This window comes from Theropithecus gelada, chromosome 9 (assembly GCF_003255815.1).
Source record: "Theropithecus gelada isolate Dixy chromosome 9, Tgel_1.0, whole genome shotgun sequence".
NCBI lineage: Eukaryota > Metazoa > Chordata > Mammalia > Primates > Cercopithecidae > Theropithecus > Theropithecus gelada.
This window is the reverse complement of record NC_037677.1, coordinates 35,112,972-35,128,762: the sequence shown is the minus strand read 5'-3', so window position 1 is coordinate 35,128,762 and position 15,791 is coordinate 35,112,972. Positions and strand designations below refer to the sequence as shown.

At 42.0% G+C, this 15,791-nt stretch overlaps 1 protein-coding gene across 6 annotated transcripts in view; it reads right to left on the bottom strand.

Moving 5' to 3' along the window:
- FAM107B (family with sequence similarity 107 member B) overlaps positions 1 to 15,791 on the bottom strand; it is a 260,743-nt gene that overhangs the window by 30,657 nt on the left and 214,295 nt on the right. Inside the window, exon 1 of one of the 6 annotated variants that reach the window (XM_025396292.1) lies at positions 7,283 to 7,450. The exons of the other annotated variants lie outside the window; for them this stretch is intronic. The gene's annotated coding sequence lies outside the window, so the exon portion shown is untranslated. Of the gene's footprint in view, positions 1 to 7,282; positions 7,451 to 15,791 lie in introns of those variants that run through there. 6 annotated transcript variants of the gene reach the window in all.

Here is a 15,791-nt window from a genome sequence, read left to right as displayed (position 1 = left end):
ATGGCTGTCAGGTGGACAATCAAGCCTGCTCTACATGTACACATGCACACACATGTGCACACACACACACAGAGTTACCAACTGAATGCTGAGTCCCCCCCTAAATTCCTATGTTGAAGCCCTAACCCCCAAAGTGACAGTATTTGGAGGTAAGACCTTTGGAAGGTAATTAGGTTTAGATGAGATCATGAGGCTGCAGTCCACACGACGGGATCAGTGTCCTTATAAGAAGAGGAAAAGAGACCAGAGCTCCTTCTTTCTCAGTCTCTCCCTGTACTCTCCAGCCCCAATGCCATGTGAGGGCACAATGAGAAGATGGTTGTCTGCAAGCCAGGAACCCAATCTGCTGGCACCTTGCTCTGGGACTTCTAGCCTCCACAAGTGTGAGGAAATAAACGTCTATTATTTAAGCCACCCAGTCTACGGCATCTGTTATGGCAGCCTAAAGAGACTAAGACACATACGAAATTCAACCGCCTTCAGCGGCAGGCCATCCTCCTGACAAGGGGCTCGCCGGGCCGCTTAGTTAACTACTCTGGATCCCAGCTCCAAGCTGAAAGGGAAACAAGAGCAATGGGAGTTTCTTAGAACTGCTAAGTACTCGCAGCATCTATAATGAAAGCTGCAATAAGCAACAAAGATGACAGAAGTTTAGACCTTTTAGTCTCAGCTTTTCCATTTATGTAAAGCCTCCCTTTAAACTAAGGGGGATTTGGCAAAAGTTTAATGTAAACACATTTGTAGTGAGTGTGGGCACTGGAATAAGGGAGTAAACTACACTGCCCCTGAACTTTCCTGATTCAACTCTGCACATTAATTCAACTCCCTCTGGAGGCTTGTGGTTCTAAGAAGCCAGGCCTTGCCATTTTCCCACAGGCTGCCTTGCAGAGTCATGAGTAAACAAAAGCAAGGCAACCCCAGCTCCATGAGACCGTTCACTCACCACCAACAGTGATCTCAGTCACTCCATCACAGCACACCCAAATCCAGAAACTCGAAGTGATCTCCCCACAGGACTGAGCTGAAGCCTTTCACTATCTGTACGGACAGTAACAGACACAGGAAAACTTAAAAGTAGAATGGGAAAACGACTGCATCCTGCAAGTGAGCATCCTACTTGGCAAACAAAGAACACAGAACGATGAAAGCCTAAAAGCAAAGAGCTCACTGGTAAATACCCAGACATCGGGTATCACTGCATAACAACTTTTTTCTTACGGGAATGGAAAGGAGGCTGTTTTAGAAAATATTCAACATTTCAAAAATTCATGTAATTCTAGAGTTAAAAGAGGCCTTGGAGAAATACCACTTCATTTTAGTGATGAGGAACAGAGACATCAGTCATAATCCAGATCCTATAGAAGTGAAGTGATCCAATTCACCCTGACTCCAACAGGATGCTTTTAAGGATCATTTAAGACTACTGCAGTAATCTCATGTCTACTTTGTAGTTTCCATCCTCAAGTCAATTCTCTCTCTGTCTCTCTCAAAACAAAGCCTTAATAGTCACTCCTTCTCCCACTACACAAGTCTGTGAGAACAACCACCACCTACCACTGAGTCTACAGCTCTAGTCCTTGGCTGTCGGTATGAGGACTTTTGCCCCAAGAACCAATACATCCTCCATCAAGTTACTCACTCTGGCAATTCATTGCATTGCAATCAAGTCTGTTACTACCTAGTAACTCCATGGTCAAGTAATGTTTGCCCAAAGTCTCAACACATCATCAAGGGATTTAAATCCTATAACAGCAGTAATGACTCGGGGGAAGAACAGAATAGAGTGGTATGGTAACCCTCAAGCAAATGCTCCACCTGATACGAAGTCCACATAAAATGGAGAACTCTGCTCCTTTCCCTGAAGTTACCCAAGTTGTCATGCTTTTTCTTTTGTTGTAACAGGATTTATTACCCAAGAACCCAGCATCCCATCAGCTTTGACTTCACGCACAGCTCTTATCACAAAGGTCAGAACTTTTTTAACAGTACCTTTTTTAAGTTCACAGAAATAGGAGCTACTGGTTACTTTAACTAAATGAAAAGGACAAGGACAAAGGACACATCAACATACTCATAATGAAAACTTGTCTTTTACTGACAGCTGGTTATAAAGGAAATCATTCATCACTTCTAGAGGAACAATTGTAAAATAATCATCTAACAAGAAACTACAGATCATCATAGCTAACTACTTCCTTTATGCCTTAAAAAAAAATTAATCTGAACAGCTTAATTACAGTAGAATAGTGTTACCTCCTTAAACAGATTGAGTGCTTAAAATGTAGCATAAAGGCCATGAAAAATGAGACAATTCTTTTAAAAGTTTTCGGAGGCAACTCAGAGTTGAAAAAACAAAATCTAAAAGTAATTCTCTACATTTTGGTTTATAGTGTTTTGTTTGTTTGTTTGTTTGTTGTTGTTTTTTGAGATGGAGTTCGGCTCACTGCCACCTTCGCCTCCCAAGTTTAAGCGATTCTCCTGCCTCAGCCTCCTGAGTAGCTGGGACTACAGGCGCCCACCATGCCCAGCTAATTTTTGTATTTTTAGTAGAGATGTGGTTTCACCATTTTGGCCAGGCTGATCTTAAACTCCCGATCTCAGGTCATCTGCCCGCCTTGGAACCCCAAAGTGCTGGGATTACAGGTGTGTGCCACCTCACCTGGCCAAAAATCTTACAAATGTCAAACTGGGTAAGATTTCAACTATTTGTGAGTATACTTTATCCAAGATTTTAAAATTCAGTTTATAGTAGAAAGTACCTAAACACAATGGTACATGGGACATGTTAATTAGGAAGGACACTATTTTCCTTTTTTTTTTTTTTAAGGACACTATTTTCCTCATTTCATCTATGAATCTTTAGAATTGAAGACATAAACCTTATATTCCACTTACAAAATATATTAGCTCTGGAAAAAAAAATCTCTGTATTACCATTACTATAAATTGTTATATCTGATAACAACATATTATCACCAATGTTAAGGAATCTCTTTTTCTCCTTCTATAGTTTAATCCACTGAAAGGCCAGTCTCAACAGTCCCTATTTGTACCTTTCTGGCTTTATCAAATTCTCCCCAATTCTCCCCCAAAAAGGCTTCAGAGCCTTCTTGGTGGCCTGTGACACTAGTTTTTCATATTTCAACCCTACAGTGGTTGGACTGTGCTTCCTGTCTACTTTTGCCACACATTTAGCCTCTCGGAGACCTACCTTCTGTGACATACACTGTAGTTCTATTGTAAAGGATCACAAACTATTTCATTTAGTGTAGAGAAAAGAAAAATGACAGCCTTAGAGAAACAAAACATTTTTAATTTGAAAAGGACAGTCTGTGTGGTCACATCTACTCCGTATAATTGCCTGTGATAACTGGCTTGGCTACATGTGACTCTCCCACCTAGAAATGATGCTTGGGAAGATCTTAGTGGAACCACAGAAGGAAGGAGGACGATGCAAAACACTGCCACCGTGATGACCAAAGTCCTAAACCCTAAAAAGGGTCACGGTGAATCCACTCAATGGTGATGGAAATACAGCTAAGAAAGACTCAGTTATAAGCACTTTCCTTCTCTGCGCAATTAGACTTGCTCTAAAGAACTCTGATCAACTTTCTAAAATATCTCACATCAGAGCCTTTCAAATTTTTCTGTCTGTAACCCAAGTTATTTATATACAGTGACCCAATAACCACATACACCCAACAATGAAAAAAAAAAAAAAAATGAAGTCAAGGTTTCCAGGAGAAATACACAGCCTTTACAACATGCTGTATACTCTGATAAGTTCATTATTTCAGCCAGGGGTGGTAGCTCACACCTATAATCCCAGCACTCTGGAAGGCCAAGGCGGGTGGATCACTTGAGGCCAGGAGTTCGAGACCAGCTGGGCAACATAGCGAAATCCCATTTCTACTAAAAATACAAAAATTAGCCAGGCGCACACTCATAATCCCAGCTACTTAGGAGGCTGAGGCCCAAGAAAAGCTTGAACCCAGGAGATAGAGGGGTTGCAGTGAGCCAAAATCTCACCACTGTACTCTAGCCTAGGTGACAGGGTAAGACTCTATTTAAAAAAAAAAAGAAAAAAAAAAGGCATTATTTCACTTTGTTGTAATGCTTGTTGTGACCCACTAAACTAATTTTATGACCCACTAACGGACTGCCTAGCAGCTTGGAAAATCCTGCCCTAATTCACTTACTTAAACTTGTCACAATAATTTGGCAGCTCTCTTAGGACTAGTGAAAGCACACGAAAACGTCCAACAGAAATGTACATTGGATGAGCTGCGCTATACCACCTGTCATGATCCCTTCCAAATGGGAAATATTTAAACACTTTTATTTGGGTTAATATTACTGATAGTAAGACATCATCTTCTCTTCCACCTAATCTTTAAACTACCCTTCTCCAATTGTTAAAAAATAATCTCAAATCTTTTTACCTGTGTGTGAATGAGGGAGGGAATAGAAATTAAAGATGACTTCAATAATTGTATCTGTTCAGTTAGGTAAGTTTTTCCCCTATATTATGATGAAAGCTGAGGAATAAAGATGACCAAGACAGTAAATTGCCCCGCACTTAATAAAATACTTTGTAAAGCAGTTCCAACAGTTTCTCTATCCACAAATAAAATAAAATTAGCTTCAACTGCATTTTCCTTTTAAAAAAAAAAAAAAGTGAAAGTCAGTTAACAAGCTTCTTAATGCCAAAGCAATCATTCTATCTATATAATTTTCTAAGAAGCTGAACAAAATTCCACACCCTTAGCTCAAATTAACAATGGGAAGAAGGAAGTTCTCTGGTCCCTGGTACCAGGAACCAAACAGTCAAGGGCCATTTAACCCCACCACACAGGAAACTGGGCAAAAACAGTAGGGGAGATACTAAGAACTGAGGTACTTTTCATTCCGACCAAAAGAGATGATACAACAGTAATAGCATGACTTGTAGAAGGAGCCCAAGCTTTAGAGTCTGAGAAACTCAGTCCAGCTCTGTCACGTATCAGCTGGCCTTAATTCAGCAGCAAAAACAATGCAAATAATTACTCAACTAATATTAGCTTTGAGCTGGGCAGTCCTAACTGCCATTATCTCAGTGAATTTTTACAACGCTCTGAGGCAGGTTCTGAGGGCCGGAGAGGCTAAGAAACTTGCCCAAATTCATACAATTAATAACAATTAATAATGGCAGGGGCAGGCTTCAAACACAGGCTGACTCATTTTAAAGTCGTTGAGGGGATTCAGGTAGCTTTCTGAGCCTGTTTTTCCTTGTCTTCACCTCCCAGGCTTGCTGCACGGATTGACGCCTCTGGCCCACCCTAAGAGGCTCACTGCCACACGTATGTCATATATAATTAATGTATGGTAGATATGGACTCACCTTATCACAGGTATCTCAGGTAAGCTGGCCTCGCCTGTTCAGAGAGTTAGAAATGGGCTTTTACTTTATCTCCTTTTCCTCTACCCTCCCACTGCCTTATCCCACAAACACACCTCCCCCACGAATACTTTCCACCCACCTTATGGCAGTAGGACCTAGTTCACAGCACTGCAGGCATGAGAAACATGACACCCATCATGAGTATGTTTACCAAAGGAACGGAGGTGGGTGCTAGCATTGCTTAGGCAGGGCAAAGGTGCAGGCAATTCAAAGCCAAGACAAAGACATTCAGAGAGCCACAAGGGCCGGGACTCAGACTGGGCAGGAGGAATGTGCTGGGACAGCCATTAGATTAAACTTATTGACCCAACAAGGTCTTTGCCACCCAACAGAAGGGAGGCAGAAGAGGGATGAAGGCTGGTACGGCTGGTGTGAAATGGACTGGACCAGTTGTGACTTGGGGATCTGGCACAAATGGGAGGGGCAGGGTCTCAAACATGCCAGGAGTTCTGCTTACGGCAATAAACAGTCTCACAATGGAGTGTGGCATTGCATAAACATTGGTTTTGGAAACAGGAAGTGCCAGTACCAAGCAGCTAGCAAGTTTCAACAGAACTTTTCAAAATAGGGTTACACTGTCCCTTTCTTTCCTGTGTACGGTAGATGACAAACGCTATCCCCTCCAATCCTGTACCAAAAAAGTGGGTCAACAGAAGCAGAGATGGGCGGTCAATGAAGCTAACCGAAGTATATCAACCAAAAGCTCATTTAACCAAGTAGATGAAAAATATGCCAATCACCTGATGACTGAATCAGGCAGTTTTTAAAGCAAGTATGTAACAATTGTGAGTATGCAAGCTCCTATGGTCTAACAAGTTACCTGTAAATGTCAGACCAAAATTGTTAGTTGTCATTAGCAACAGTACACAACACTGTCTGCTCAGATTAGTCATAAGCAATTGAGCTCTTTGTTTTACATTATAAATATACAACTAATTATTATAAAAACTATCTTCCAAGTATTAAGAAATCACTACTTTCTCAAACCAGAGGGATTTATAACCAAAGTCATAATCTTTGACTCGGAGAAAAGCACCCATAAGCCTAAATGATATAAGCTCAATTTATAAATGTTTGGGAAACAGGACATTGTTATTATAAAGTTGTTTAATAATTTGAAGACATGTGATTTTTTTTACCTCAAGGAAAAAACATTGATTATAAAACTGACTACTGGATTAAATAATATTATCTAACAAAAGCAGACTTACAAAGACATCTATTATTTTAATTAAGTAGTGATGACATTATGAACTTGGAATCATACTTCCACTGATGTAATTTAATGCCTAATTATAAAATAAAGTATTCTAAACATTTTACTTCTGTCTTTAATCTAGTTTTATTTTGCTCACTCTTATTTTTTTAAATAAGTTGTTCCCACCCCATTAGCAAGAAATAAATCTTGTTTTCTCTTAAAATGTTCACTTCAGAGATAAAAAGATTCGATTCGGTGACTTGGAAAACTTGGGCACTATTTGTTTCCTCACTGCATCTGCTGCTGAACCATTTTCTCTACAATTAAACATCATGGCTTTATCAAAGAACACAGGTCTATCTAAACGTCAGAAACGCCAGGCCCAATCCTTGCTCTGCCACCCAGGAGGCTCGGTGCCTTCAGAAAGCAAGTCGCCCCCTCAGCGTCAAAGTATCCTCACCTGAGCCCCGGCCTAGGCCATCAGAGGTCCTCACTAATCAGGACAGGCCAATGCTAAACTTGCAGACATCTTTCTCACACACACACACACACACATTGGGCAGTGCAATCAGGCCACACGTGACAGGCCTTTCAAATCCACACACCCCACCCCAAAAGGGGAAACAGGAGAAATCTGATTTTACCTGGCTGCAAGTGCAATGCCGAATAACAAGGTGAGCCCTAGGACACCTCTGATCCATAGGAATCTACATTAAAGTTTGTGCACTGCTGCCTGGGGCCCTCAGGACTTGCAGGTGACTAGGCACAGAGAGAACACCGACCAAGCACATTCCCTTCTCAATACTCAATATACAAAAACAGCACTATTTGACTAACAATGATTAGCTTAAAGTGACTTTCCAGAGCCCTCGTTCTTCCTGTCATCAGAACTGACTGATGGGAAGGCCAGTAATTTGATATCGGAAATTTACAATTGATAAAGTCATCGATGGTGGCTCCTCCCAAATGCATAGGTCTGGAAATGCTGATCTCAGAGTTTCTGGACTGTTCAGGGCTTGACCAGGATTCTCTGGTCGAAAAAGGAAATACACCAGTCAGCACTCAGCATGCCAGATAGCAGCCCAGGCCAAAATATTCACATTTGACAGCCCCGACCTAACGAGAGCTCAGCTCTGGACAAAACAAAGCCGTGCACAACGTTTAGACTTGACTGACACCTACTGTGTGCCCCGTGCTACTGCCCCTCACTCGAGATCTCCCTGGCCCACCTGGGCCACAGGCCACACCTGGCTTCACAAGGCATCCTGCAATGGAACAGCAGGCAAAGATTTAGAAGGCCACCTCAGCAAGTGCCACTTCTCAAAGATACCTAGATAGTTTTGTGGCTAAAATAAATACAGTATCCAAGTTTTCATTATTGAATAGAAAAGGTTCAAAGCAGGAAATGTGCACTAAGAATGGACTTTCTCCCCATGGAATTGTCAGGGCCTCTCAATAGCTTCTCCAATGCCCTGGCAGCGGCCCTCACCCCCCACCTGATCTGACCTGGGCCTGCTTCTCATGCCTCATGCCAGTCTCTCCACCACCTTGCTCCCTGCACCTCAGCTACACAGGCCTGCCTTCATTCCTGGAACGCACCAAACTCTTCCTGGGCTGCATGTCTTGGTGCACACGATGTCCCCACCTGGAGCACATGCCCCTCCCAAGCCAGCCCCCTTTCCACACTTCTCCCGACCCCTGGCTCTTCCTCACCTTCTCCGTCTGTATTTCAACATCACCTTCCTGGATCACCAATCCAACACGGGTCCCTCCGTGGTCAATCTCTGTCCTAAGTTTGTTTCCCAGCTCTCACCACCTGTAATTGTTTAATTTATTGCCAGCCCCATGTGTGTTTTTGATCTTCTCCCCTCTAGATATTTAGCTACCTGGGGGCCAGGGCCATTTCTGGTTTGTACCTCACTGGATCTTCAGGACTAGGAATACTAAATGTTCAATTATCATCTGTTAAAGTGATGAAATACCTCAATCAATTGTGCGTGGAGAAAAGACGCAGTCTTAAACATTTGTGTTTGTACTAAACTGGTCACGGTGTGAAAACAGCTGCTCACTGGTATTGGGCACAATTATTAATTTCTAGCCCCTATTTCTCCCTACTAAGTACCCAACCAGGTTGGGTCTGTGCTCTACTGTAATCTCTTGATTAAAATGGGATTCTCTGTTATTTAACTGTTTAAAACTGGTAATAGAAATTATATCAACAATGATGGTTTGGTTCCCAGGTAATCCACAAAAATACGACCGCTACTACTGGTTAACATTCAAAGTGCTTACTGCATCCCAGGCACTGTTTTAAACACTCATACTTCATCTCAACCTTCACAACAGTTCTGCGAAGGAGGTATTATTATCCTTATTGATGGAGGAGTAGCTGAGGTCCAGGGGGATTAGCAGCCTGCCCACAGTGATGCCACTGGAGGGGCCTAGCCAGGACCCAGCCAGGTCCCAGCCAGGTCCACCCGATGCCAGAGTGCCAGCTCTTACAATAGTTCATCCCTTGCTAATGGAGCCCACAGGCTAGGAGGCAGGAGAGATGAGGTAAAGCTGTCTCTTCCTGATTTGGAGTCAGGCAAACCACTTTTTAAAATGTTTTTAGAAAAAGACTGAATTCGTCTTTTGAGCCCCTCTCTGTGAGTCCAGGTAATTCCCTCCTAATTCCTCAAGCTTGCCCTCTCTGTTCCTCAGTTTCCTCTTGCTTCCCTGGACCATCCCATTAAATGCACCACTAGGCTTGGGCATTCATGACACAGCCCATAATCACTTGCCTCCCCTACCAATGTGTGTGTGCATACACTCACACACATACACGCATGCGCACACACACACATACAGACACACGCACACACACACATACCCGCACATGCACACACTCATACACATACGCGCACACGCACACACAGACTCAAAAGCTCCAATTTGCTCCCTCTAGCTTTCAGAAGACACAGGGTAAACAAGTCACCTAATTAAAAAGGAAAATAATTCCTTGACCTTCCTAGAGATGCTAAAATTCATAACTTTTAAAAGGTAACTTATTCACAAAGCACCATTTGAATTATTACACAGCCAAAAGAATGACCAAAATTGGATGGCAATTTCCAGAAGCGTCCGGAAAGAAAGTTGTGTGGAGAAGTCATCTGGCTACTGCTCACCTGATCTTGATTTTTTTTTTTTAACTGTATATCTTCTCCATTTCTGAACTCAGTGTAAGGTGATCCTGACTGTGCCTCTGGTGAACACAGGAAGGACTGGAAAACTGGGGTCGGGTGGGGAGTTGAGCAGGGAGCTTGCTAAGTGTGTGGAGCTGGAGACCACCTATAGTTTGTGGCTGGATTTTTAAAACACAACACCTTAATATGTTCTGCCAGGTGTAGTGAAAATGTGCCTGATGAGCTTGAATTCATATTTGCTTCCAAAAGCTCTATGTGAAGGGGAGCCCAAATTAGGAGATGAAAACACAGAAGGAAAAAAAACAAAACTTCAACTGCTGAGTTGTGTGGGTCCAACAAAGAGTAACAGAATTATACGTCCTTCAAAGCCAAGCTGGCTTTGTTGATTTCCATGTGAACCAACTGGCCTAAGCTGACCTCCATTTCCCTTCCAACGCAGTCCAGCTGTGGCTTTCAACCCCCGGCTCACACATCAAAATCACCTGTGGAACTTCAAAAAAAAAAAAAAAAAACTGATGTCTAGCTCCAGCACAGGGAGCAGAGAAGGAGAATCGATCAAGATGAGCCACAAGTACAAGACGGCCTGTGCCACACACAACCATATCCAGAGGGCAGGCTGGGGAGAACTGCAAGAACCATTTGGTGGACCCGACTCTTCTCCCCCATCTCCAGGACCAAGCGTGTGAGCCAGCCACCCACCTGCGCAGCCAGCTTTCATGAGCGCAGCTTTGCCAGCACTGAGGTCTGAGTACCAGGGACACGGTGATGAACGGTCCCGGCAGACCTGCCAAAGAGCTTCCATTCTAACGGAAACCATACCAGGGAGATTTAAATCCCCCTGTTCTCTTAAAAAAAAAAAAAAAAAAAAAAAAGGAGGGGGCAACTGAAAAGGATCCCCTAAGCAATTTCAGCACGGAACTTCAGTCCTATAAGCCCGTGGCTTCTCACTCAGTTCTCAGAGGACTTTTCTGTGTAGTATTGGATTAAAGGAACTGTAAGAGCCTTCTCTAAATGTGGAGAGAATCATACTAGTATAAACCTCAACCTCCTCCTCCTAATTCTTTCCATTTTCATACAATCTCTGAATTAACAAATGCACAACCCTTGCTTCCCCAATCTCATTGCAACCTGCGTGCCAGGCACTCTACAACCCGTTGTTCTACTCAATAGCCTGATCCAGACCATCAAACAGTTTTAGTCCAGTGGCCCTTATGTACCCCACACTCTCAGCCTGAGTGACCACCGTGCTCTAAGACCAACAGTTTGTCCCATCTGCACTCTGGGTGGCTTATTTTTATTTATTTATTGTCTTTTCTTTCTTTCCCAATTGGAACAAGCGCCCATCAAAGGCTTAGGAGATAATAAAAGATGTACAAGAACAACTCCAAGATCCCTTTTAAGAGTCTTTCATCTTTCTGTAAAAACTAAAGCAAGATACACAACATACGAGTGTCACCTAATATCCCATGCTAATTCAGAAGTAAGCTATATGAAGCAATAGGAAACACAGAGCTGTCACAGCGGGAAAGCCCTGGAGGCTCGAGTCAGCGATGACACCACAGGGTATTCAAGGAGCACCGATGGCCTGCAGGTGGCAGAAACAATGGAGGAACCAGCCTGAGTCAAGGAGGACTCACTAGGTAAGGGCGGGAAATGGGGCTGAAGAGGTGGAATGAGCAGTCAATGGAAAGATCGGGAGTCAGGTGTGGCTCACCTGCGACAGGGGCCTCGGCAAGAGACAGGTATGGGGACACTGTTTTAGGCACATGGATTAAAAACACAGCTGCCATCAACATTGATTCAGCCTGTGTAAATGGCGCACCAGTTTATTCTCCACAAGCTCTTAATTAGGGTGGCTCCTACCACCTCCATTCCTACCATCAAAATGGTTCAAAGGATGCCAAAGCCCCCATGTTTACACATTAGAAATTCAAAATTGCTTCCTGACAACCTTCCTGGGCTTTTCATGTCCCTGTTTCTCCCTCTACGGAGCAGATGACTGTTCTGGGAGACAGCTGGCGGCAATGAGTATAAACAGCCAACTGTGTGGCCATCCCGCTGTAATTCTGTTCCCTACACATCTGTCAACTGGGTGTCAGGCACAGGGTGTGCCACTGGGTCAAGCTATACAACAAAACCAGCCATCATTCTGTCTTTAGAAGGAGGCAGGACACCTGGAGAGTAAATGCCATCTTGTGTAGAGTCACCCACAAGAGGGAATCTGGTGAATTCATCCTCCTATTAATTCATCAAGTATTTAGTCCGTGTCTATTAAGCGTAAGGCACTGTTCACAACAACATAGGCCTAGCAGCAAAGGACACAAAGCCACTGCCCTCTTGGAGCCTGCATTCAGGCACAGGCAGCCAACTGACAAACCAAGGGAAATACAGTATCAGGCCGCGCAAAGTGCCATGCGGGGAAATACAGGTAAGGCAACGGAGTGGCAGAGGCTGCACTATTGTGGATATTCATGAAACACCACACTGAGAAGACAGCAGACACCTGAAGGAAGTGAGGGACGGAGCCCAAGGCTACCAAGGGAAAGAGGTTCGGGCAGACGGAGCAGCAAACACAGAGGCCTGGGGCAGGTGGGAAGAGCGAAGAGGCCTGACCAGGAAAGCGGCAGGGAGGCGGCATGGTCAGGAACTGGGTTATGGTAAGGCTTCCTGCCCTCAAAACCACAGGGGGGCAAGGGCGAGAGGCCCCGCAGTTTGTGGTCATGGCAATACAATAATAATAACAATAACACTCCCCATTCCTTATTTAGATCTGCAAACCTTTCCTAGTCTAGTCTAATACATAAAAGAAAGAAATAAACATAAATAGTGGTTTCAACAATAAAAAAGAATAAACCACTAGGTTTACTTAGATTGTATTTTCTTTTTTTTTTTTTTTTTTTTGAGACAGAGTCTCACTCTGTCACCCAGGCTGGAGTGCAGTGGCATGACCTTGGCTTACTGCAACCTCCGCCTCCTGGGTTCAAGGGATTCTCCTCCCTCAGCCTCCCGAGTAGCTGGAACTACAGGCATGTGCCATCACACCCAGCTCATTTTTTGTATTTTTAGTAGAGACAGGGTTGCACTATGTTGGTCAGGCTGGTCTCAAACTCCTGACCTCAAGCAATCCACCTGCCTTGGCCTCCTAAAGTGGTAGGATTACAGGCGTGAGCCACCATGCCCGGCCTTAGAGTGCATTTTCTACTCCAAAAAGTTCAACTCATACTTACTGATGGAAAGTAAATTCGAACATTTTCAAATGTAATGATGATGTTAACCAGTAGGGATGCCCTCAAATATAGTATCCTCAATTGTTTTAAGCAGAGGACAGAATGGTCTTTTAATCTAAAACAATATTAGAGTATGCAATTCAGTAGTTTTCCATCACAGTCTACACTTCAAAGTGTAGTGATACACCTTCCTAAACAGTCTTGGGAGAGATTCTAAACCCTGAGAGTCACTGACACAGTTAAATAAAGCCACAGAACTATACATTCAGCTGGAAAAGTCAAAGTGATAACGTCTTCAAGCTTTACTACAAGTGGTAGAGGCAGAGTTGCTAATTTCCTGCTTTGTGGGTGCTTTGCAGCTTCTGTAGACATCTTAATAACCAATTATATCATAAGAAATGTAAGAAAGAAATACAAACATGATGAAATCCTCTACTTGCAGGAAAACAGAAGATCATCAAATTTGGAGTCCTGTCCACAGAAGACAAAAGTCTGGACGTAGCAATCCTTTACGACAGTATCACGTCAGCCACATTATTAGCTGCAAACGTGCTTTCTAAGTCCAGGAGTAAGCAGGGAACTCATCCCCAGAGGTGAGCTGCCCTTTGCATTTTTGAAGCCACTTGAACTTCCAGCCATAAAACTGTGACACTCACACCATTGGCAAACAGTTCAGACACAATAACTCAGAAGTTGATTGCATGCTAATTTCCATGTTATTTCTCAACCATGAGAGTAGCTCTATTATGCCTGTAGGACAAGATATCCTTTGGCCATTTCACTTAGATAAGAAACAGAGCTTGCCTGAGCTATAACAGAAATGAGAAAAAGCAAATTATGTCTCTGCTATATGTGAAAGTTTAATTTCTGCAACTTTTCTTAAACAAGTCAAAGCTTCTCTATTCAATCGATGAATTGCTACTGAAATAAAGCAGAAAAACTGGGAAGTTTAAAAGCCACAGAAAGGTTACAATAGTCTGTCAAATAAATAAAAACTTGAGGGGGAAAACAGATCTTTGTTACCACTCAAACTGAAAATGCTGGGGTTTTACACATAGAAGGCAACCTACAGATGAGGGAAACAGTTTAAACAGACATTTCTCTCAAAACAAAAAAATACTTATCTTTTTCTTCTGATTTTAAAAGCAATGTGTTGATCACACAAAATTTGGAAAATACAGAAAAGTATAAAGAAAATTTCCCCCATGAATGCATCATTTAAAATATTTATATTTTGATACATTTCCGTTCAATTAATACAAATACACACCTTTTCATTTTTTAGCAAAATTGGGATATTAAATAGTTTATTACATTTGTAAGCGTGTCACCCGTAATAACTTTTTCAATATATGGTTGCAAAATCTGCCATTACATGAATGTATTATAGCTGACTTAACTATTCCTCTATTGTCCTATTCAAAATGCAAGATAGACAAATTAATTTTAATGTAACAGAATAGGAAAGACCATTGCTATGGCTTCAGAATACTGTAACTAACCTTTCAGACACTACCACTTGTCAGGTTTTGGTGTGATATCAAGGAAGAATGTCCGTAATTATTTGAAAAGGTTATTTCAATTCTCTGACCTTTCCCAATGATGTAACTGTGTGAAACCAGATTTTCTGCATATACAACCCCCAAAACAGCCTATCCCGACAGATGGATTACAGAAGCAGATATGCGAACCCAGTTATTTTCTATCAAAGCTGGTTATGAAACAGATTCACAAAAATGGAAAATAATGTCACTCTTCTCACTAAATTTTTTTTTGGTTTTCACTTTTAAAAATCACTAAAGAGATATAAATAAATAAAACAATGTCAAACATTCATCTCATACTTCTTTTGTTTTAGGAAGGTTATTCTTCATTATAAATGGCCTTTTTATTAGTATGTAACAGGTTTATTATTATGTTTGTTATTTTTAAGTGAACTTTTAAAGTTTCTCAGTTTTAATTTTTAACATAGTAAAATATCAATAGATAGAACCAAAAAAAAGTTCTTTAAGATTCTCGAATATTTTTTAAAACAGTGTAAAGGGGTCCTGAGGTCAAAAAGACTGAGACCCAGTAGGTAACAGAATAAAGAGTTTAACAGATAAATAAGTCCACTGACATTGTATTTGCTTGTTACTGACTTCTGCTTAAAAAGACACTGCTCCGAGACGTTGAGCAGATCAGCGGCAGCTTTCTTGGGTAGACTTCTTCCTTTTCCGGCCACATTTAGTCTCTGAATAATGAGGCCCCCAAATACTTGATCCATTTCACTATTCTATATGAAAATACTTTTCCAAGCAGATACTGCAGGCTTATGAGGAAACAGCGCCCCCAAGAATCGGAGATGCAGATCTCTCACCCGACTACCTCACCACTTATTTGTTTAAAAAAAAAATAAGATAAAATATTATCAAACTATTTTTGCTGCAGTAAGGGCAAACTGATTCAGATGGCGGTATCTGAAATACACTTATCTCCATGGTTAATCATCACCTATTTTTACTTCCTCCCACCCGAATTGCACAAGTTAATTCTGTGAATTCTGCAGGGCAAATGGCACCAGTTTCCTTCCACCTGTTAGTGCCCAACTCTCAAGAGAAATAAGAAAACACCCATTTATTTCCTGTTACAGTTTACTTTCTAATCAGTAACAATCCAACTGAAAGGCCCAAAACTATTATAACTGTACAGATATTTCTAATATCTCAAGAACAGGAATCCTACTATACCATCGTCCTACT